The sequence below is a fragment of the Meles meles genome, chromosome 15 (assembly GCF_922984935.1).
Source record: "Meles meles chromosome 15, mMelMel3.1 paternal haplotype, whole genome shotgun sequence".
NCBI lineage: Eukaryota > Metazoa > Chordata > Mammalia > Carnivora > Mustelidae > Meles > Meles meles.
In genome coordinates this window covers 34,360,093-34,382,839 of record NC_060080.1, presented here as the reverse complement: position 1 = coordinate 34,382,839, position 22,747 = coordinate 34,360,093, and the positions used below count along the sequence as shown (strand labels likewise).

The 22,747-nt window shown below is 36.7% G+C and overlaps 1 protein-coding gene and 1 non-coding gene across 6 annotated transcripts in view; both read right to left on the bottom strand.

Moving 5' to 3' along the window:
* EML4 (EMAP like 4) overlaps nucleotides 1-22,747 on the bottom strand; it is a 159,224-nt gene that overhangs the window by 100,922 nt on the left and 35,555 nt on the right. The window lies entirely within an intron of this gene.
* LOC123926255 lies at nucleotides 4,983-5,092 on the bottom strand. Its single transcript, XR_006815188.1, has one exon. It is a non-coding gene; the product is annotated as a U6 spliceosomal RNA (small nuclear RNA).

Genomic DNA, 22,747 nt, shown 5'->3' with positions numbered 1-22,747 from the left:
GAGTGTTTCCTCAAGTGAGGCTTGGGAAAGTACTTCTCTTTCAAATAATAACTGGTACAGATTCATCAAAATATCGGAGCAGCGCGAAAGATTAACAGGAGTCAAGTAGGCCAGGGAGTGTGCAATGTGTGGGAAGCAAAGGACATTTAGGACAGATCACATCGGTAGAATAAAAGCAGATAGAATGAGAAATATAATGATACAAGAGAAATATAATGATACAAAAGAAATGCGGTAGGCCTGGCACAAACTAGAAAGGAGTTCAAATTCTTGCAATGACCCCTGAGAGGCTCTGAGGCAGAATATATGTTACATTTTTCTTCAATCTCCAAACCTAAGACTTCAGTTTTATAACCGAGTTGTCAACTACTCTTCTTTACAATACATGTTGTACAATTAAAAGATAGTTCACAGTCTCCTAAGATTAGAGGAGCTGTACGAAGTTCTGTAACCAAGTGCTTTCTAATACAAAACCAAAAGGCTCCTCTTATACATCACAGTGTATGGGGCTTCTTTTTACCACCTCCCACTTGCAGATCACTACTAATTTGTGGATTATACATCTTGGGCATTCCTTTCTTCTCAAATCAAAATCTCACTGGTGGCCAGAAAAATAGTTTCTAATCTCAATTTAGTTTCTATGCTCAAGAATCATCTTCTCTCTTTACTATTACAGTCAAGTATCTTTTCCTGTTTGACTCCAGGCTCAGCACAGAATCTGCTTGGGATTCTCTCTCTGCCCCTCACCTGGCTCACACACTCTCTCTCAAATAAATAAATAAAAATCTTTTTAAAAATAAAATAAAGAGGGACCTGGGTGGCTCAGTGGGTTAAAGCCTCTGCCTTCGACTTGGGTCATGATCCCAAGGTCCTGGGCTTGAGCCCCACATTGAACTCTCTGCTCTGTGGGGAGCCTGCTTCCTCCTCTCTCTCTGCCTACTTGTGATCTCTGTCTATCAAATAAATAAATAAAATCTTTAAAAAAATAAATAAAAATAGGATGATCCCTATGGTTCTAATTGGACAAAAGAGTGAATGTTTAAGGTAACCATGAGACAGGGATTAAAGAAAAAGCAACAAGATGGGGAATGAGCAAGTAGAATGATAAGTAGGTTTTGGAGGTTTGACTTCAGGGTCTGAGTTTGAGGTCGCTGTAACAAAAGTGTAACTAGGTCCTGGTCTTAAGATAGAGGTCTCAAGGGGTTCTTGGGTGGCTCAGTCTGTTAAGCAACCGACCCCTGATTTCGGCTTAGGTTGTAATCTCAGGGTCCTGGGATCAAGCACTGCATGGGTGCCGCACTCAGTGGGGAGTCTGAGGATTCTCTCTCTCCCCCCTTGCCCCTCGCCCTGCTCACCCTTGCTTTCTTTCTAAAATAAATAAATCTTATTTAAAAAAAAAAAAAAAAGGCCTAAACTATGAGGTATACATTTGGGAACTATATTAGAATATAATTGCTAGCTAGAGTTGTAAGGATTGAGATCTGGAGTGATAAGAAAATAGGACCAAGGTATTTTAAGTGCAACCAGAAAAAAAGGAACCTGCAGAGAATACAGGATAAAAACTGTCAGGAAGGTGGTCATCCAAGAACAGATATTTCTCCAAAGATGACATAAAAATGGCCCAGAGACACAAGAAAAAATGCTCAACATCACTTGGAATCAGGGAAATACAAATCAAAACTACAACGAGATACCATCTCACACCAGTCAGAATGGCTAAAATTAACAAATCAGGAACTGACAGATGTTGGCGAGGATGCAGAGAAAGGGGAACCCTCTTACACTGCTGGTGGGAATGCAAGCTGGTGCAGCCACTCTGGAAAACCAGTATGGAGGTTCCTCATAAAGTTGAAAATAGAGCTATTCTATAAGCCAGCAACTGCACTACTGGGTTTTTACCCCAAAGCAGTAGTGATCTGAATGTTTATAGCAACAATGTCCACAATAGCCAAACTGGAAAGAGCCTAGATGTTCACCGACAGATGAATGGATAAAGATGTGGTAATACATATGCAGTGGAATACTACTCAGCCATCAAAAAAGGAAATCTTGCCATTGGCAAAGACGCAGATGAACTTAGAGGGTATTATGCTAAGCGAAATAAGCCAATCAGAGAAAGACAATTATCATATGATCTCACTCATATGTGGAATTTAAGAAACAAAGCAGAGGATCATAGGGAAAGAGGAAAAAATAAAACAAGATGAAATCAGAGAGGAAGACAAAACCTTAAGAGATGCTCAATTACAGGAAACAAACTGAGGGTTGCTAGAGGGGAGGGGGTTGGAGGGATTGGATAACTGGGGAATAGACATTAAGGATGGCGCATGATGTAATGAGCACTGGGTATTATATACGATTAATGAATTACTGACCTCTACCTCAGAAACCAATAATGCATTATATGTTAATTAGCTGAATTTAAATTTTTAAAGAATTTTAAAAAGGGAAGACATTCACAGATACAGAAAGGGACATAATGTCAAAGACTGCAAAAACATCAAAAGACAAAGACTGAAAATAATCCACTGGATTTGGTAATTATCAGGGGACTTTTAAGCAGAGAAGTTTCAGTGGAGTGATGAGACAGAAGGAAGACTGATGCACTGAACTGTGACTAGGAGGTAAAGCTTTTAACAAATTCTGGTTAAAGATGAAAGGGAGGAATAAATCGATGAGAGATGGGGACTGTGTTGTGCAAGACCAATGATGGGGTTTTGTTAAAGGTATTAAGGCAGTGTATTTTTGAGATTTAGAGAAGGAATCAACAACAGAGTGATCTGTACTAATATGAAAGGGCACACAGCAAAACTCTAGTGTTAGAGAAGATGTGAAGGACTAAAATATAAAATACAACCCAGAGGCGCCTGGCTGGCTCAGTCAGAAGAGCACATGGCTCTTGATCTCAGGGTTGTAAGTTCAAGCCCACATGGGATGTAGAGATTACTTACTTTATTTTGGAAGGTCCTGGATGGCTCAGTCGTTTAGTGTCTGCCTTTGGCTGTGGGTAACCCACTGAGCCACCCAGGTACCCCCTTAAAACCTTAAAAAAGAAAAAGAAAATACAGCCCAAAGAATGAGCCTTAAAAAGGGACCACTGTTTTATCTAAGAAGGAAGGGAAGAAGATGAAAGCAGGCACAGATGTTTGCTCTATACCTACAGTTTTAATCTAATAAAGTAGAAAAGGTCACTTGCTGGAAAGAGCTGGTTAAAGGGCTGTAGAGCTGAGTATGGAAAGTTTATACTATCTGATACATCATAGCATAGGATATTGTTATCTTTTAATAAAGTTACATTCTATATTCCTAACTAGACTACAAAGTCCTCTATGGGGGAAGCTATTTCTTTTTTATTTCCCTCTACACCTGTAAAGCACCACAAGCAGTGGTAAACCTCCAAATACTAGTTGATTTATCGTTGACACAATGTAGAATCAGCAGCGAAGACAGGATAAAACAAGGGGTGAGAAAGAAACCTCTTTTACCTTAGTGACATGCAGAGTATTGTGGATGCTTTAGAAGAACAGAACCCCCACCTGAAAAGGTTCATGGGGCTGGGAAGAGGATCTGAAAGAAACAATCTTGGTCAATGACTGAAAATGATAGAAATGAGAGAAAAGACGGGTTACCTCTCACTACCCTAAATATTTCTTCTTTTGGTTTCTTCTTTCTCTGACTACCCCTTTCCCTCTTTTGTAGCTGACTTTGGAGATTCTGTCTCGCTCTCTCTCCCTGCCTTTCTTCCCCTCTTTGTCACAATATGCCCCAAACAAACTATATTTTTGTTACTGCTCTCACAATTTTAGAGATTTACCCCAATCAAGAGGTTAGATATTTTTGCACTGCAAGGCCTCAACCCAGGACTCCAGACAACCTTATTTCACCAGAATTTTCCTTTTATGAGTAAATAAGATAAAATGTCTATATCTCTCATAAAACAAAACAAAACCTACTTGATTTCCCTCCCTGAATACTTAGACTAACTCAATGCTTTCTTTGTGTATTTAGTTCTAAACTCACTCATTCACATTTTCTTTCTCCCTCTTCCCCCTGCCACCTACACTTCCTGATAAATCATCAGCCCTTGGTAGAAAATATTATATCTGTCTTGCTTTATAGAAAAATATTCTCCATCTGGGGCGCCTGGGTGGCTCAGTGTGGTTAAGCCTCTGCCTTCAGCTCAGGTCATGATCTCAGGGTCCTGGGATTGAGCCCTGAATCGGGCTCTCTGCTCAGTGGGGAGCCTGGTTCCCCCTCTGTCTATGCCTGCCTCTGCCTACTTGTGATCACTCTCTCTCTCTCTGTCAAATAAATAAATAAAATATTTTTAAAAAATTCTCCATCTAAATCTTCATTAACAATATTGTTCTTGGAATATGAAGTTCATATGTAACTAAAAACTTATTTAATATGCAAATAATGGTTAAGAATATAGGGCTGGCGGTGCCTGGGTGGCTCAGGTCATGATTTCAGTTCATGATCTCAGTTCAGGGTCCTGGGACCAAAACCCTCATTGGGCTCCACGCTCAGCAGGGAATCTGTTTCTCCCTCTCCCTTTGACTCCCACCCCAGCTTGTGCTCTCTCAAATAAATTAAAATCTTTAAAAAAAAAAAAAAAATATATATATATATATATAGAGAGAGAGAGAGAGAGAGAGAGAGAGTACTGGATTTAGACTACCTGGATTCAAACACTGGCTTCACCATTTACTAACTGTATAACTCTGGTCAAATTTCTTAACTTCTCCACACCTCAGTTCCTTCATCTTTAAAATGAGGCTAAGAGCACCTAACATAGAAAACCATACAGAATTTAATTAGCTAAATCATTAAAAAGCATTTAAAAATGATAGCAAAATAGTGAGTCTTATAAATGTCAGCTATTACTAAAATCATTAGTAATATTCTAAAATAAAGGCCTGGTAAACCCACACCTACACTGCCCAAATTCTTTCTTTCTTTCTCTCTCTCTCTCCCTTTCTTTTTTTATGGAATGCTTCACGAATTTGCATGTCATCCTTGCAGAGGGGCCATGCTAATCTTTTCTGTATTGTTCCAATTTTAGTATTATATGTGCTGCCGAAGTGAGTACTGTATTGCCTAAATTCTTAATGATCAGTAAGATTTGCAGGGTCAGGTACCTAAGTAGTAAAGATTTACTTGAAAGTCTCTGAAAAGTCAATAAAAGAGATGCTACATTATTTCACTAATTACTAATTCACCCAGTTCCATTTCATCAACACAAAGTTAAAAAGACTAAGTTATAATTAGCAGAAAATGTTCAAAACAACACAAAGATATATATTATTTAGGGGCGCCTGGGTGGCTCAGTGGGTTGGGTCTCTGCCTTCAGCTCAGGTCGTGATCTCAGGATCCTGGGATCGAGCCCCACATCGGGCTCTCTGCTGAGTGGGGAGCCTGCTCCCCCTCTCTCTGCCTGCCTCTCTGCCTACTTGTGATCTCTCTCTTTCTGTGTCAAATAAATAAAATCTTAAAAAAATATATATATATATAATTTATTTGATAATCACTTCTAACATTTAGTGAACTTCTAATTATATGCTATTCGTTTTGGCATTTGATAAGATGGTCTCCAAACCTAAAAAGCATGGAAGAATGGGGGAGCAAGAAATGTAAACAAATACAATAAAGTATAATATAACACTTGCCCTGATAGATTTATACAGAAAATAGTGGGATCCCAAAAAAGGAAGTCAGTCAATTTTTAATGGGAGGGGAGAAAATGAAAGTTTGGTCTGCGGAACAAGCGATTTAAAAAAAATACCGATGAGAATTTTTCTAAAGCAATGCAACTGGACAGCTATATAAACCTATAAACCATTAGGCAAAAATATAACTTCTAAATAATAAAATTAACCCAAATGATATGATTGTAAACTACATATTAAAATTTAAATACACTCTAAGTATATGATACTTTTAGTCTATTTTTAAAAGTAGGTAGCATCATTACTTTAAAAACACCAAATTTTTAGCTTGCTGCAAAATATTTATTCATTCCACTTTTTACTGAATGATTGACTACTTTGTCAGGCACTATGTTAAATCCCAAGGACACAAATTCAATTTAGTTCTTCTCACTTCAAAAAGGAAAAATTTTTAAAGGCACAACTTGGAAAAAGATATTGCAACACACACAAGAAATATATAAATATCAATAAGAAAAGATGTCGACCTGAAAAATGTAAAGATGATGAATAGGCAAGCTTCTGTTTCTAGGGAATGAGGGAGGATGGATCAACGTTACTAGCAATTAAAAATACAAGTTAAGGGCGCCTGGGTGGCTCTGTGGGTTAAGCCTCTGCCTTTGGCTCAGGTCAGGATCCCAGGGTCCTGGGATTGAGGCCCGAGTCGGGCTCTCTGCTCAGCAGGGAACCTGCTTCCCCCCCACCCCAACCCCCTGCCTGCCTCTCTGCCTACTTGTGATCTCTCTCTCTCTGTCAAATAAATAAATAAAAATCTTAAAAAAAAAAAATACAAGTTAAGGGGCACCTGGGTGACTCAGTTGGTTAAATGTCCAATTCTTGATTTGACTCAGATCATGATCTCTTGGGATTGTGAGATAGAGCCCTGCGTGGCTCCATGCTGCTTGGAATTCTCTCTCCCTCTGCCCTTGCCCCTCTGCCCCAGCCTCACTCACGTGTACATGCTCTCTCTCAAAATAAATATGCTTTTAAAGAAAATACAAATTAAAATCACAAGCTATGATTTCATATCCCTTAAATAAACAAAAACTATAAATTCTGGCAATACCAAATGTTGACATCAGAACTTGTATGTATTTTGAAGGTAAGTGTACATTAATAAACTACCTGAAAGAATAATCCAGCAAGAGTTATTAAATATTAAGGTATATCTTCATAAAGGATAGGAAAGTTTTACTGACAAAGTAATTTTTATTAATGAGGCAGAGACAGTCTTCTCCATAATCAGTGGTGCATTAATTTTATGACTCTATTTCTCAATGGTTAGAGAAAGAGATTAAGAAGGAGAAAATAAGGAAGATAACTTTAAATTTTTATTTACTGCCAAATCGGGAGAATCCAGCATTTCATGGTACTTCTTTTTGTGTGAGATTTTTTTTTTTTTTAAGATTACTTATTTGTCAGAGAGCGTGAGAGCGCACAAGTAGGCAGAGTGGCAGGCAGAGGCAGAGAGAGAAGCAGGCTCCTTGCTGGACAAGGAGCCTGATGCAGGACTTGATCCCAGGATCCTGGGATCATGACCTGAGCGGAAGGCAGCAGCTTAACCGACTGAGTCACCCAGACGTCCCTCATGGTACTTTTTGATTCAAGATCTTTGCTTATCTATAGTGAAGGTTCTCAAGCTGATAGATATGATACATATCTACAATAAAGAATAGAAACATACTTCAGAGAGAAAGTAAGGGACTAGTCAGAGTTCTAGGCAAGGACAGTTACGTTTACATTTTCAGAAAACCTTTCCTATTTCCACAATAAGGAATATTTTTTAATAAATCAGCAACATGTTGTATTCAAAGGATTTGATATTATTGGATAAGGAACTGAGACACAGAAAAAAAGATTATTTTCCAAGCTTCTACCATATGGTATACAGTAGGTTAATGCAAAAATAATGCAAAAATAAAAAATAACGCAAAAATAAAAAATAATGCAAAATTTTAAAAAATGCAAAAAAAAAGCAAACCAAAAGCATTAACATATGAGAAAGATAAATCACAACCAAGCTGAATTTATTGAAATCAAAGAAATGTATCACTTAAGAGAAAGTAAAATCATTCAGTTCAGCAGAGAGAAAGCATTTCATGAAATTTAATACCCATCAAAACAAAAACACTAAATAGAAGGGAACATTCTTAATCCGATTTAAAAAGGCACTGTAGCAGATCATATTTTCTGCGTCTCTCACTCTTGCTAACTAGACACACACAAACATTAACATAGATATGTTGTTCTTACAATGACTGACAGATACTCCTTTCACCCAAAAGAAGAGTCTGCATTCCCTTCTCTTGTATCTGGGTGGGGTCTATGACTACTCCAACCCAAATATGGCAAAAGAAATGCTTTTATGACTTCTGAGATGAGGCTGTAAAAAGGATACAGCTTCTACCTGGCTTTCTCTGCCTTGGGAATGCTTGCTTTAGGAGAAACCAGCTACCATGCTGTGAAGCAGCTCACACTAGCCCATATGGTAGACCACCTGGAAGGATTCAGATAGACAGGAAAGGAGGCTCCCTGCAAAGAACCAGCATCAACAATCAGACATATGGGTAAATGAGCCTTCAGATGGTTCCTTCCCTATGCCTTTGCATCTTGCAGTCAAGGCTTCAGACAACACAGAGCAGAGACAAGTCTTCCAATGGTGTGACCTATCTAAATTCCTAATCCACAGAACTATGACTATAATAAATGGTTGCTTTATGCCATTAAATTTTTAATGGATTATATAGCCATAGTAAGTGCAACAGGCATATACCAAAAATTTAAAAACTACCCCATCATATTCAATGTTGAAATACCGAAAGCTTTCCTTTTCAGATACGGAACAAAATAAACAAGGATGTCTATTCTCACAACTTTTATTTCATACTGCAATCCTGCTCAGTTCAGTAAGACAAGATAAATAGATTAAAAAGAAATAAAACTATAATTCACAGACAATATGATTATGTATGTAAAAATCCCAATATGTAGACAGCTGATTAGAATAGAGAGCACTAGGTTGATGGATATAGACCAACACACAAAATCAACTATATTACTATACCCCAGCAACAAAAAAGGGAAAAAAAAATGACTTTTAAAGATCATAATAAGAGCACTAAATTACATATATATATATGTACACACACCAGTAATAAAAATGACAAAACAATGTTCAAAATGTCTGCACGTAAAACTAGCAAATGTTGTTGGGAAAAATTAAGGACCTAAATAATTAGGTAAATACACTGTGTTCACAGATTGAAGACTCAATGAAAATAAACCACTTTCACCCTAACTGAATGCAATATGGAAAAAATTCCAACACTTTGTGTGTGAGTATGCATACATGTGTTCACTGCATGAAATGTTGTACATTTACTCTAACTTATACAGAAAAACAAAAAGTCAAGGATAAGTAAAACCCTTTTGACCAAGAGGAAAAAGGTAAGCATACTTGCCCTACTACATATCAAGAGACTTACTATGAAACTATAGTAATTAAGACAAAAATAGACAATTAAGAACCATGGAACTGAAAAGAGAATCCAAAAAATAAACACACTCATATACAGACCAAAGGCAGTCCTTAAGAGATCCAGGGAAACAAGACTCATGCCAGTAAATAACGCTGAGTCAAGTGGATCTCCATATAGGGTGGAAAATGAAACTTGACCCTTTCCTCACAGTATATACAAAAATTAATTCCAGGTGGACTACAGATGTAAATGTGAAAGACAAAATAATAAAGCTTTCAGAAGATACTTAAAATACAGAAATCACTACTCATAAAGGAAAAGATTAATAGTGGGACCAACCTTACAACTGAGAATGTGTACTCATAAAAAGATACCATTAAGAGTGAAAAGGTAAGCCAGAGTAGGAGAAAGTAGTTGGAACATCATGGATAAAAGAATTCATATCCTGAATATACAAAGAATACTTATAAATCAATTAGGAAAAGACAGTCCCATACAAAAATGAGTAAAAGATCTGAAAAGGAACTTTCTACAAAAGAGGATACTCAATTGGCCAATATATGAAAAGGTGCTCAATCTTATTCGTAATCAAGAAAATGCAATTTGAAAACACAATAAATACAACTACATATTGGATCGCTTAAATTAAAAAGACTAACAATATTTAATGTTGGCAAAGATGTGGAACAACATGAACCCTTAGAACTGCTTGTGAACTGTATACTATATAGCCATTATGGAAAACTATCTGGCATTATTTATTAAAGTGGGATAAACACATTCCCTACAACTCAGCAATTCCAATCTTAAGATTACACTCAACAGAAATATGTACAGACATGTACCAAAAGATATGTATAGGAATCAGAGCAGTTGTAACAGTCAGACAGTGGAAACAAACCAAATCCATCAATATCAGAAGAAATAAATTGTGGCATATTTATATAACAAGCAATGACACTGAATCAACTACGCTACATACAACATGGGTGAATCTCAATACTGAGCAAAAGAAACCAGACACAAAAGAATATATGCTTTATGATTCTACTTATATACAGTACAAAAACATGTACATACATGTACTATACAATACATGTACTATATAGTACATATAGTACATGTACATATAGTACATGTACTATACAATATTGTCAAAAATCAAGATAGCAGTTATTTTTGGAGATGTGAGAAGGGGAATAATTGGGAGCATAGGAAAGTGGCTCTTCTAGGGTGTTGGGTATGTTTTCTTTCGTGACCTGGATTATGATTACATGGGTTATATGGCAATAAAATGACTTAAAGAAAGATTTGTTTTTAAATTTAAGATTGTATTTAGTTTATTTTTGCGAGAGAGATAACAAGAACAAGCATGGGGGAGGGAGAGGGACAATCAGACTCTGTGATGAACGCAAAGCCTGATGGGGCGCTTGTTCTCATGACCTAAGATCACTGCTCAAGCAGGAACCAAGAGTCAGATGCTCAACCAAGTACATCACCTAGGTGCCCATAAAAGGTTTTTAAATGTAGAGCTCATGCCTATATATATATATATATATATATATATATATACACACACACACACACACACACACAGTTGTACTTATGTTATGAACATTACAAATCCTATGTAAAAAATAGAAATTTGAAAAGTATGTATAAAAATAAATACCTTAGATATCTTCCTAATAACAGCAATTGCTTCATAATTTCACTAGTCTGTTGTGTGTCTGTGTGCTGGAAAATAACTGAAAATAGCATACTTATGGCTTCCAAGTGAAACAAGTATTTTAATCTTGTGGTTATAACTTTTTATTACTTTCACACATTCCCATATATTGCCTCATTTTCCCAGTGGGATTTAATCACCAAGATGCTTATTAATATTTGAATTTTAGGCAGGTCTAGAGTGGTGAATATTAAGACTTGACAAACTGGTTTTGGTTTTGGTAACTAAAGATTTTTAGTTAATATTTTAAAGCATAATACATATATTTTTATTAGAGAAAGATTCAAACATTTCAAACAAGTCTTCTAAATAATTTTGACTTTGGGGAGATGATTTATCAGATCTGATTGGATCACTAATTTTAAACCTGTAATGTTTGAGCTTGAACCAAAAATAAAAGATTTGCTGTGCCATTTTCTCTTCTCCTTTGTTTATCAACATAACTTTTTTTGTGAGAATCAGATAATATAATAAGCAAGCACACTTAATAGGGTACAGGTAAATGGTAATATAATGCAACACATGCAGAATGAATGAAAGAGGCCCCACTATAAATTCCTCTGGAGTGGGAACTCCCAATCCACCTTAGGTGATAAATGACTGACAGACTGAGGGAACATTTTAATCATTTTATTCAATATTGGTAAGACATAATTTCTTTCCTTTATTTCATTTAAAAAGTAAATACAAAAATTCTAGTATTTTTTCATGCACTGCACCACCAATAAATCATCTTATACACTGCACTCTGAAGTCCCCTTGGAGGGCAGCAGGGAAATGGCCAGATCAAATGTGCAATTTAAGTAGCTCATACCCTGGTGGCTAAATGGAGGGATGTACTTAAGGCAAAGAAAATCATTGAAAGATCAGACCAGAAGCTAAGAAATAGGTAAGAGGTTAGACCTGTGCAGATCAGACGTAATGGTAGCCTAAATAAGGCAGTGGCAACATAAGTAAAGGGGTAAAATATATTTCTGCCAGTGGCAGAGCTAATGGATGGCTATATCCTCCCATTCCTTATCTCAATCAGCCTCTTTATTCAAGATACCCAAAGAGCAACTTTTTTTCAATTAACTATATATATTTGATATGGACAACAGATTTTTTTCAATCCTGTGTGACAAATGCATATATTAATAATATTTTTAGACAATTTTGCTGCTATGAATGATCTATAATATACCGCATAAGGTAAAATACTGTGATCACTGAAAAACAGCTTCAAAACATAGCTTCAGAACATCCCTCACCCACCCCCAAACCACACACAAATTGTCATTTTTAAGACCTTCTTATATAGAAATTTTGAAGCAGCTCCCCCTGGCCACAAAGAAGTTTCAAATGCACCTGTATCAAAGCAAAACAAAACGCCAAACACATAAACATACATATGATTTTTTAAAAAACTACATGTTAAATGCCATCTATCATTTTTTTAATTTGTGAAAAGTTACAAGTAAAATAAAATATAAAAGCTAAAGCAGGTTAAAGGTTTGCAGAACTTGGAGATTTTTAAAGAAGGCCTTTTCAAAAGATTTTCATCTTTTTTTTTTTTTTAATTTACTTATTTGACAGAAAGAGACACAGCGAGAGAGGGAGCACAAGAAGGGGGAGTGGGAGCGGGAGAAGCAGGCTTCCCACTGAGCAGGGAGCCCAGTGCGGGGCAGGCTCAATCCCAGGACCCTGGGATCATGACCTAAGCTGAAGGCAGATGCTTAATGACCACCCAGGTGCCCCAAAAGGTTTTCATCTATTTTCTTATGAAAAGGGGCACTTCAACAGATGGGGTTTCTACTACAATTAATCAATTCAAGATCTACAACTAAACTTCTTGGCTTCAGAATTCACCCTTCTAATTTCATTGTAAGTTCCTCACTACCAAGAGCCATCATTGTTTAAATGTCACTGATAAACTAGGCAAATATGTCTCAGTTAAATTTTTAGGAATACATATAACAAACATTACCCAACTGTATTATATCTCTACTAAAAGTTTTCATTGACTTTGAAAAGAGAAAGGAGAAATCATTACCATTCTGTAAACTGAAATCCAAAACTCGAATATTCTTACTGTCAAATAAAGCATCCCCCAAATTTAAAGAACCACCCATGCACTTCTAGTATGGAATTTTACTGTGCTGTTTGGATAGGAACCAAGTATGAAAGGCTGACACCAAAGTAAATATGATGGGACAAATATAATTCTCCTTTCCTCCAGCCTTCTATTCTCTTCAGACCCATTCTCTTCAACCATTTATGAGAAGGATCCACATAAATGACAGATACAAGTAGTAATCTCAAGTATAGAATACACGGGATGTCCTGAAGCCCACTATGTAGAAGATGGTATAATCTGGATCACTTCAGATCTAAGACCCATAAAGTAATCCCACGATCAACCTAACATTCTAGAAATTTTCCAAAAAATGGGATAAACAGACCCCAGATCAAATTCCCCATGTCTTTCCCAAAGTAAATCTACATATTCAAAATTCAAATCAAACGCAGACCATTTTTCTCATTTCATTTGGCCATAATATTTGTTGACAGATCTGATACTTGGGTATATATTCCCAACAATGTAGATCAAGCAATACCTAACTGCTAATTAAGACAATGCATATATGCACACACAAACATGACCAAACATACAGAAGTATATTTTAAGACTCTCCAGAGAGCTTTTTTTTTCATGAGCAGAAAGCTCTATTTAGGTCTGTATTATGTAAATAACTTAATTCAAGCACAGTGAAGCCTAAAAGACAAATGTTAGCTTTCAAGTATCTAAAGTTACTACATGAAAAATAGTAACCATCTGCTCCCACAGAGGGCCAAACAAGATGAAATATACTCAATGTATTAAATGAAGAATGTAAGTTACATAAGTTTGTTTATATATATATATAGAGAGAGAGAGAGAGAGAGAAAAGGTTAATTCTAGGAAGAATGAATCTTGACAATCAAGAACTGCTTTCTCTAAAAAATCTAAAAAAACAAGACACTCAACTGCCTTGATAGGTTCAGAAGAATCTTGTATCACTGTAGGAGGACTCAAAAAACTATCTTCTGTAAGACTGTATCCCTTCAATTACAGAATTCAATTTGTTTGAACTAGCCTTCTCTAATTAGCTAATTATGCTCAAGCTAGGAGAAAAATTTAAAAATACCACATACATAAGTATACATTGTATTAGCAAGTGGTAATGTACTGCCTATTACTTCTTAGAGTTCCACAGGAGTTCCACAACAAACAGGAATACAATTCAGAGTAAATATACATATCTAGTCCTTGTACTTGATATCAAAAGTTTATAATATGCTTAAAATTGCAGGGAAACCATAAATAAGAAATTTACTCAACCCAAGTCACAGAATACCTATCAGAATGCTGGTGGTAAAAATGAAAATTTACATGACAAAAATGTTTCATCAAAGTTGAAACTATAGTTTTTTCTCTATCTATCTATTCCTGATGCAGAACTAACGTCAATTTTTTATTCCTTCCAACTTCTCTTCAGTTTCATCAATTTCAACTCTTAAGGTTGTATTAGAGGGATGGGATAAACTTTACATATGGCCAATTTCAGGCATAAGTAATAACATGTCACTGGGTTCAATAGCTTTCCTTAGTTGGAAAACAACTTAATTGTCCAATACGGCATGGCTAAAAACAGTGGTCCGAAAACAAACCAATTAATTGTTAATTATTATAATCTAAATACTTCACATTTTTTAAAATCTTGGCAAACTATGTATACTAGCAAGTATAAAAATACATGAAATGGAAAAAGAACAGGAAACATATTAATAGTTACACTTTTGCTGGAATTGTGGACGATTGTTTTTATAATTTAAAAAAAAAGGGGGGAGCGCCTGGGTGGCTCAGTGGGTTAAGGCCTCTGCCTTCGGCTCAGGTCATGGTCCCAGGGTCCAGGATCGATCCCCACATCGGGTTCTCTGCTCGGCAGGGAGCCTTCTTCCCCCTCTCTCTCTGCCTGCTTCTCTGCCTACCTGTGATCTCTGTATGTCAAATAAATAAATTAAAAAAAAATCTTTATAATTTAAAAAACAAAAAAGATTTCTTTTTTCCTCTGAAGATCTTAGACTATAGCCAAAGTTTGGCTGGATATGTGAAAAACGGGTTGAAAGTTCCCAACAGGTTAAGTTTGCAGAGAGAAGATACAGTAATAGACATTCTTTATATTTTCTGATTATCTTCCAATGTGAAAGGATCAGAAGGAGAAATAATTTAAATCTGCATCTGATTATCTGCAACTTAGTTTTTTTTTTTTTTTAAAGATTTTATTCATTTACTTGACAGAGACCACAAGCAGAGAGGCAGGCAGAGAGAGAGGAAGGGAAGCAGGCTCCATGCTGAGCAGAGAGCCTGATGCGGGGCTCGACCCCAGGACCCTGAGACCACGACCCGAGCTAAAGGCAGAGGCCTTAACCCACCGAGCCACCCAGGCGCCCCTGCAACTTAGTTTTTAAAAAAGATTTTAATTAATTAATTTGAGAAAGAGTGAGTGAGCATGAGCAGGGGGGAGGGGCAAAGGAAGAAGGAGAAGTAGATTCCCTGCTAAGCAGGGAGCCCCAATGTGGGGGCTTGATCCCAGGGTCCTGCGATCATGACTTGAGCTGAAGGCAGATGCTTAACTGACAGAGCCACCCAGGAGTCCCTGCAACTTACTTTTGAACTCATCAGAAAATAAGACATATTGATAAATAAAGATGGGATAACCTAACTATAGGAAAACGTTAATTATAGAATCTAAGTGATGGATACATAGGTGTTCACTGTTCTTTCATCTTTTCTGTAGAGTAAACCTTTTTCTTAATAAAACAGAAAAACTATCTGAGGTAAACAAAATTCTTGAGGAAAAGATAAATTGCAGAGTACTGTGGAAGCTTTATAAGGAAATAAAAATATTACAGTAGCTGAGTTTTATGAAAAATCAGCTTAAATTATATGATTTTAATACTATTGTTTAAAAAATTAAATTTTATATATACTGTGTGACGTTATAGATTTTTCGATCCTGTAGTGTGGCTATTCTCCAAAGTTGCGCCCCGCACGCGCGCGCCCACCCCATCCCCATGCCATCCCCTGCAGTATTCATGCCCTGGAGTAGCTCTCTCCTTTGAATCTGGTCTGGCTCCATGCCTTGCTTTTAAAAAACAAAGGTTGCAGAACTTTCAAGACTAGATATTAATAAGTCTTGCAGATTCTAAGACTCTGGTTTCTTTCTTTAGAATTACTGAGCTGCCATTTTAGAAGTTTAACCACTCTAAACCAGCATGCTGGAGAGGCCACATATACGTGCTTACTTTGACAGTCCCAGCTAAGCCCAGCCTGTCAGTCATCCAGACACGTAAATAAAACTGTCTGACCTTCTAGTTGAATATCACCAAGTGACATTATGGAGAAGAACTGCCTTATTAAAGCTCTGCCCAAATTTCTGACCCACAGTAATGGCAAGACAGAACAACATGATTGTTGTTTTAAGCCACTAAATTTTGGCTATTTTTTAAAAAACAGAATTAATGAGGAATCTTGAACAGTAACTATTTAGTACAAATCCTTCATTTTTATAAACTGATCCATTCACAATGAACTGAAAATAAAAAAGAACTCTAGGGGTACCAGTCAGTTAAGCATCTAACTCTTGGCTTCAGTTCAGGTCATGATCTCAGGGTCCTGAGACTGAGTCCCTCGTCAGGCTCTGGGCTGCTGAGCCTGGAGCCTACTTGGGATTCTCTCTCTCTCCGCACCACCCCCCCCTCCCCAATCTAAACTCTAGGCTTAGCAAACAAGAATAAAAAGATAAAGGAAAAGGCTAAATAGGAGTATCTCTGCCTAGCTATTCAAATATACAAATCCAGCATATATTAAAAACTAAGTAATAAATAGCAGACCATTTCTTAAACCATTATTTTTTTTTACACATTGGGCAACATTTATAGAAGAGTAAATGTGTTAGATATAATTTTTGCTATTTAGTTTATACCGAATCTACTGTTTGACATTCTGTTAATGATCTGTGACTCCCACCCAAGTTGCTGTTTTAATAAAGAGGTAATAGAGAAGGAACTCAATCTAAGAAGAGAAAATGTTACAAGCCTCTACAGTTTGGTTTTCACTGACTCATTGGGAAAAGATTCAGGGATCACAAACTTCTGTGTGTTACCTACCACTTAACGCGATACTTGATACAGGCAAAAAAAAAAAACCAAAACCAAGGGCGCCTGGGTGGCTCAGTGGGTTAAAGCCTCTGCCTTCAGCTCAGGTCATGATCTCAGGGTCCTGGGATTGAGCCCCGCATCGGGCTCTCTGCTCAGCAGGGTGCCTGCTTCCTCCTCTCTCTCTCTCTCTCTGTCTCTCTGCCTACTTGTGATCTCTATGTCAAATAAATAAATAAAATCTTCTAAAAAAATTAAAAAACCAAAACTAAAAACAAACAAAAACTCACCAAAGTCTGTGACTATACACAAAATAGGTGCTTGATAAATGTTCATAGAATATTAAAAATCCTACATATTCAGCTTATAATTGTGTGAGAGAACCTTAAGTTGGTGTATCTAAACAAGTCATCAATACCCTTAATTTTATAGTAGTTTTAAGAAAAGGTGGGGCGCCTGGGTGGCTTAGTGGGTTAAGCCTCTGCCTTTGGCTCAGGTCATGATCTCAGGGTTCTGGGATTGAGCCCCACATCGGGCTCTCTGCTCAGCGGGGAGCCTTCTTCCCTCTCTCCCTCTGCCTTTCTCTCTGCCTACTTGTGATCTCTCTCTCTGTTAAATAAATAAATAAAATTAAAAAAAAAAAAGAAAAGGATAAGTACTAATTGTAAAATATGAATTAAAAGTTCAATTCTCACATCTGTCATAAAACTAAAAATTTAGACAGTATTAAATTATCAATCATCCTTATCCATCTTTTCTTTTAAAATGCTTCTAGAATTTTTTCATGCAAATAAAATGATCAAACTATTCTTTTCTTCCAGTAAAGGCAGCAAGGCAAGTTTCAAGAGAACAGGGAGATAGTAAGTTAAATTAACTAAATTGAAGCATCTATTAGTAACTAAAATTTCATTGTTCCAACGAGAAAGTATATAACCTTCTCGGAATGGTTATACATTTGGAAATACCCCTAATAACAGTTTTATTTGCACATTTTTAAAAAAAGATTTTATTTATTCGAGAGAGAGATAGCGAGAGAGAGCACAAGCGGGCAGGGTGGGGGTGGTATTGCGGGAGAAGCAGGCTCCCTGCTGAGCAGGGAGCCCAATGCTGAGATGCAGGGTTCAATCTCAGGACCCTGGGATCATGACCTCAGAGCCAAAGGCAGACGCTTAACCAACTGAGCCACCCAGGCACCCCTTATTTGCTAGACCTGTCAAAATTAAAACACCTTTATGCAAGTCATATATAAAGAAGGGACTGGAAACTTTATTACAAAAGTCAAAGGACATTTATCCATTGGTTCTGATACTTTCAAACTATTCCAGTTAATATTGATGCAAGACTCCACCAAAGCCAACTTCCTCACTGTTCTGCAGGTAATGCTGACTCAGTTCACTTCGTGGTCTGAAACGACTTCACCCACCTTTAGGACCCCACTACAGCTCTCACCTCTAAGAAGCTCTTTCTTTTATTGAACACTGAACCTTTTCCTTCCTTAACTCTCATAAGCCTTACCTCCATCATGGCAGTACTTAATATCCAGTGGTATATTAATGACTTTTTTCATGTTCTTATAGACTGTTGACCAAATATGACTGTAAGCCTCTTCATGATAGACAATATTTCATACTTTTCAATCTCCCTCGGTATGTACTATGGTAGGTATACCAAGCACATTATAGACATCCCAATAAATGTTGAAGTGGATACTAAAAAACAGTTATACTGTAGTTATGAAAAAAGCAGCATGCTCTAATGTATGAAGTACATGAGGTTATGAAAGACAGAAGCTTACATGGCCTCCTTTTAATTACCTGAAGGAGAAAGTCTCAGTTTTTAATACCTAACACTGTCCCAATATTTAAACATACCTCAGTTTTAAGATAAACCTAAGAATTTTCCTTAACATGACTTTCTATCTACTGAGTGATATAAAATCTTGTTTTAAAATAAACTTGTCTAAAAACTAGATCATCTTAAAAGTGCTAGAAAGTAAAGAAGTTCTCAAAAAAAGTGATGGGGCTATGTCAAAAGCACACAGAAGCCAACTGAAAGAGCTCCCAATGGCCAAAGGTGGAACAATCTAAGCAACAAAATTAAGTAGTATTGTATTGTAACCCAAATTATGAGATAAATACCCACAAATCCACACTGATATAAATGACTGAATATATTAAGTAATGGGGTGGGGGACAGATAACTCTCCTGTGAAGAATTCCAAGTAAATTATGCAGACACACTGCCTTCAAAGAGGTAGAGCACAACTCCCCATGCCTTAAGTGTGCATAATGACTTCCTTCCAAAGAAACAGTACGGAAGGGTGGAGAGGAATAATTTCACAGCAGAGAAGTCTGAGAAGTATTACTTCAGCCAGGTGATTGGGGTCAATATCAAGTTATAATGTATCAAGTTATCATGTTACTACTATATACATAATATGCACCCAATATATATGTATATGTAACTACATATGATGTTATAAAAACATTACTTTATCTTTGTGGTCTTCCTCTCCCAATCCATAACCTCAGTCTAATCATGGGACAAATTCCAAATAGGGACATCCTATGACATACCTAACAACTACTCTTCAAAACTGTCAAGGTCATCAAAAACAAGGAAAAACTGAGAAACTGTTAGAGCCAAGAAAAGCCTAAGTAGACATGATAACTGAGTAGGATCCTGGAACAGAAAAAGGACATTAGATAAAAACTAAAGAAATCTGATAAACTATGGACTTCAGTTAGTAATAATATACCAATATTGATTGTTAATTATAAGAAGTGTATCATACTAATATGTTAATAATGGGAAGAGCTCTGGGGGAGTGAAGAGGAAATGTGGGAACTCTTGTACTACTCAATTTTCTGTAAATTAAAAACTGTTCTAATAGCCTATTAGTAAAAAAGGTCATTCTAAATTATTAAATAAAATAGTAGGAGAATGGGAAAAATCATGACAGTAGTACTCAAATGACTGAAGTTTAGAAAACAAACACTTATAAAGAAACATTTTGGAAAAGACTCACAAGACTTTCACAAGGTCCAATCAATTCATTACATCACGCCTAAAATGGAAAGAATATACCTACATCACAAGAGTGTTGTGAGGATTTAATGAGATCATGAATAACTGCTTTATGAATTATATAGCCCTGTACAAATGTCAATCATCACAAAAAGGAATATAACACATTCTTTTGGGAAAAAAGATGGGTGGGGTGCCTGGGTGGCTTAGTCATTAAGCGTCTGCCTTTGGCTCAGGTCATGATCGCATGGTCCTGGGATCAAGCCCCACATCAGGCTCCCTGCTCTGCAAGCCTGCTTCTCCCTCTTCCTTTTCCACTGCCTGATGCTTCCCCTGTTGTGTTCTCTCACTCTCTCTGTGTCAAATAAATAAATAAAATCTTAAAAAAAAAAAAAAAGAGAGATGGGTGTTGAAGGAAAGTTAAAGTACTATTCTGCTTTACAGTATTTGTGTAAAAGAAAAAAGCCACATAAAAGGTGAGTGTAAGTGCCTAAAATTGCTTCATGTTTTTCACTATGGAGAGCCTTGAATTTCCAAATAACTGCTTTTAATATCATATTAGTGATATTTTATTACTGTAGTTTCTCTTTTTACAATCATATCATAATAAAGAAGTATTTTAAGTAATTAAGAAAAAGAAGTAAGATTAAACTCTAGTGACTGGGAACAGACACCTAGGGGATAAAACCATAGGGGAAAAAAAAAGGAAGTGATTACAGTAGTTTCCCTCTTATCCACAGTTTTGCTTTCTGCAGTTTCAGTTACTGCAGTCAACCACGATCTGAAATATTAAATGGAAAATTCCAGAAATAAACAATTCGTAAGTTTTAGATTATGTGCCATTCTGAGTAGCCTGATGAAATCTCAGACTGCCCCACCTGGACCAGCCAGGAATGAGGATCATTCCTTCAACCAGCATATCCAGGCTGTATACATGCTACCGGCCTATTAGTCACATATCATAGGTATATGTATACAAGAAAAAAACATAGCATATATATGGTTTGGTACTATTCGTGCTTTCAGGCATCCACTGGGAGTCTTGGAACCTATCCCCTGAAGATAAAGAAGAACTACTCTACTACTAAGTCAGGATGGATCATTTTGGAGGGATGAAACTATGACTGGGACAGGCATTATGCAGGAGCTTCTGGAGTGGCTAACAAAGTTCTATTTCTTGTTCTGGATTGAGATTACAGGGGCGCCCACTTCATAATAATTTACTAAGCTATATATTTGTGTGTGTGTGTGTTTGTTATCTGTTTTAGCTTTATAATAAAAAGGGGCGGGGGAATAGGCTTCCCAAACAAATATATTGTAAAAAGAACATTTAACAATCCAAATACAAAATCTTAAATAGAAATCTTCGTTCTTTTATTCTAGAAATCAGTACCTCAAAAAACCCTTGGTTCCAAATGATGTGAGACAAAACTACTTACGCTTCAAAACAAGTATGAAAATGAATGTTTGCCTCAAAATCTGAATCTCCACTCTGTCATTTACTAACCTTATATTCTTTTTTGTTTTGTTTTGTTTGTTTGTTTTAAAGATTTTATTTGACAGAGAGCGAGATCACAAGTAGGCAGAGAGAGAGAGGGAAGCAGGCTCCCTGCTGAGCAGAGAGCCCGATGCGGGGCTCGATCCCAGGACCCTGAGATCATGACCCGAGCAGAAGGCAGCGGCTTAATCCACTGAGCCACCCAGGTGCCCCTAACTTTATATTCTTAAATTAAATTTTTTTTTTTTTTTTTTTTTTTTTTTTTTAAGATTTTATTTATTTATTTGACAGCGAGAGAGAGAGAGATCACAAGTAGGCAGAGAGGCAGGCAGAGAGAGAGAGAAAGGGAAGCAGGCTCCCTGCCGAGCAGAGAGCCCAATGTGGGACTCGATCCCAGGACCCTGAGATCATGACCTGAGCCGAAGGCAGCGGCTTAACCCACTGAGCCACCCAGGCGCCCCTTCTTAAATCATAAACTTTCTATTCAGAAGATAAAATAAGATCTCCCCCCCAAGGTGAGTGGGAAGAATAATGGAATAAATACAAACATGGATCAAAAACCAAAGTGATAAGCAAATTAATTTTTATCTGTCCACTGAAGAGATGAACCAGGCTCTTGCATACTACTATCTGACTTCAGAAGTTGTCAATACTCATTTCCAAAGGACTCTCCATTACAAATCAGTATTGCAACATTTAAGTTAGCGACAAGCTTCCTGCAAACAAGATAATATATGATTGTCTAAAACACAGAATAATTAGAAAATGAGCAAGTCATCAGGAAAGCAAAGGTGAATTTACACTTTGTTTTATATACTGTGTCAAACTGAGAGAACTCATTTATATATTTTTCAACTTCAACCAATCAGAACTGAGTCAGTAACTAGAAAATGACCAAAAAAGAACCTGTAATAGTCAAAACTTAAACTATAAAGTACTAAATTCAAAAATCACTTCATTTCAGGAAGGTTCCTCCAGCCCTTGATTAGAACTGTGTACAAACCAAAGTAATGTTTTTCCAATTCAGAGGAAATGGAAAGCAATAAATTAAAAAGTGATTCAGGTGAAGCTACAGTAAACAAAAACTGACCAATAAGAAAACAACTACTTTTAAAAAGAACAAAAA